Source organism: Lolium rigidum, chromosome 6, assembly GCF_022539505.1.
Source record: "Lolium rigidum isolate FL_2022 chromosome 6, APGP_CSIRO_Lrig_0.1, whole genome shotgun sequence".
Classification (NCBI taxonomy): domain Eukaryota; kingdom Viridiplantae; phylum Streptophyta; class Magnoliopsida; order Poales; family Poaceae; genus Lolium; species Lolium rigidum.
The window spans coordinates 49,567,344-49,570,117 of NC_061513.1; positions in this window are offsets into that span (position 1 = coordinate 49,567,344).

The window sequence follows — 2,774 nt, forward strand, 5'->3', positions numbered from 1 at the left end:
GTAGGGCAGCTCATGAGATTATTGTATTGAACTACATAGGAGAGAGATGAACCACATAGCTACCGGTACTGCCCCGAGCCTCGATGGAGAACTACTCCCTCCTCATGGGAGCAGCAGCGGTGATGAAGATGGCGGTGGAGATGGCAGCGGTGTCGATGGAGAAGCCTTCCGGGGCACTTCCCCGCTCCGGCGGGGTGCCGGAACAGAGATCCTGTCCCCCGGATCTTGGCTTCGCGATGGCGGCGGCTCCGGCGGGTTTACGTGGGTTTCGTCAATTGGTATCGGGTTTTCTGATCCGGGGGCTCTTTATAGGCGAAGAGGCGGCGCGGGAGGGCTGACGGGGGGCCACACCATAGGGCGGCGCGGCCCCCCTCGGCCGCGCCAGCCCTAGGGTTTGGTGGCCCTGTGGCCCCCTCTGGTCCTTCCGGGTGTTACGGATGCTTCCGATGAAAATAGGAACTTTGGCGTTGATTTCGTCCGATTCCGAGAATATTTCGTTACTAGGATTTCTGAAACCAAAAACAGCGAGAAAACGAGGACTGGCACTTCGGCATCTTGTTAATAGGTTAGTTCCAGAAAATGCACGAATATGACATAAAGTGTGCATATAACATGTAGATAACATCAATAATGTGGCATGGAACACAAGAAATTATCGATACGTTGGAGACGTATCAGGCACCAAGGTTAAGATCTCTTATGGGTAAAGCAACACACCTCTGCAGAGTGTAATGAATCGTGACCTGTGTTGACGTCAGAAACCCACTGGCGGGCAGAGACGGGCAACACCGTAGAGCCGGGAACAACTAGGGCTGCGGCTGGCCCTAGTCCCTCTGAGCGACGGCCCGCAAAGCCTCCTGGTCGCACGCACCGATGTTTATCACAAGGGCGTGCCACCGACCTATACCTGGTCGGGAAGGTGTGGATGATGCCTCGCTTAGTTTCCTGCAGGGCACACACGTAAACGTTAAATACGAGCCTCGATCGGCTCTCAGGTTATCCTGTGAATCGGCTCAAAGAGCCGATCCACCCATGATTCGGACGGGGTGTCCGAATATATGGTGGTCCTGCTTGATCAATGTAAAGCTAATGAGATCTACGACGATTTAGGGTTTTCACCGCATAATCGGATCATCCTGCTCAGGTTCGGGCCTCGCGCTCGCGCACGGTGACCGTAAGCCGATCCTAGACAGGGCCTAAAAACCAACACGAGGTTGATCCCCGGAACATCCGTTCTAGGACTAGCAAACGCCACCCTACACGCCGCTGGATCCTCCGACCCCTTGTAAGGCCTAACTATTGCAGATATTAAACTAATCCTTGTGGAACAAGGAGCAATCGTAACGGATCAGATCTACCAAACTATGATCAAGCGGGGTGCCGCCCCTACGCCTAAGATAGGCGTAAGGGCGGCTAGACATGCAAGGGTTGCACTACGAGAGCATGCAGCATGAAGAACAATGCTAACCCTAACATGTCTAAGATAACTACGTTGCTCGCCATCAAAAAGGCTTCAGCACGAGCAACGCATGAACAACGTAGGAAGGCTTGTGCTGCCTAGATCGCAAGATGCGATCTAGGCAGCATGATGCTTACCGGTAGAAACCCTCGAGACGAAGGAGTTGGCGATGCGCCGAGATTTGTTTGTGGTTGAACGTTGGTTGTTGTTTATTCCATAAACCCTAGGTACATATTTATAGTCCAGCGGACTTTCTAATGTGGGCGTGCACTAAACCGTGCACGAGTAAGATTCTATCTCTTAAACTAAGATGCGATCTAATATTTTACGGATACACGGGCAATTAAGCCCAACTTGGTATAAAAGGCCGATCCACGTATTCCTTCTATATATATTCTTCAAGTCCATCTTGATCGCGGCCCACCTCGACTTGGTCAAATTCTGGTGATAACACATGCCCCCCTGGTTTTGGAAATGACATTTCCAAAATCATTACGCTTCTTTCGTCGGGTCATGTCATGGCGGAGCGAAGCTGCCGCGAATCTTCCATCATTACGCCTTGCCCCTTACACTTCTCCACGTGGCCGTAAAATTTTCTGTTGGGCAACATCTCCTCGGAAGCTGCTGTGGCATTGAATCTTTCTCATATCCCCTTTACTTAACCGTTCTACACGGCTTGCGTCTCCTTCGTCCTCCTCGCATTAGCACCAAAAACCCCTGTGCCGCCATGTCTTCTTCCTCTTCCTCCGAGTTCTCCTACGGGTCCGACTCCTCCCGCGAGACGCCGCCGGAAGTCGTGCCCGGAAGACTGGGACGAGGAGAGCCATGCCTCCTCCATTTGGTCTGAGGACGACAAGTCCTTGACCAGCGGGGATGAAGATCTTCAGTTCCTCGCTGATGGGGAACTGGAGCCAAAAAGCGAGGACGACCAGTTCTCCTGGGACGGCTGCCCCACCTCTGAAGAAGAGGGAGAAGAAGACGACGGCGACGACGACGACGACGACTCCCTCGAAGGCTACCCGCCGGCGAAGCGCCTCCGCATGTGGTGGGACGACGACAGCAGCGATGACGAAGACGGGGATGAAGCCCCCGTAGAGGGCTACGGGAGTAGCGACGAGGAGCCCATCGGCAGCAGTGCCGATGAGAGTTCCGAGGATGACGACGAGGGCAGTGATGGCCCGTAGATTAGGATCGACTAGTATAGGCCTAGCGAGTAGTAGATTGGTCCATAGACCCTTCTTTTGTCCTTCCTTCTTTGAGTAATCGGTTCTCCCTTTGTAAGAAATCCTGTTTATTAATGAAGAAATTTCCCCAA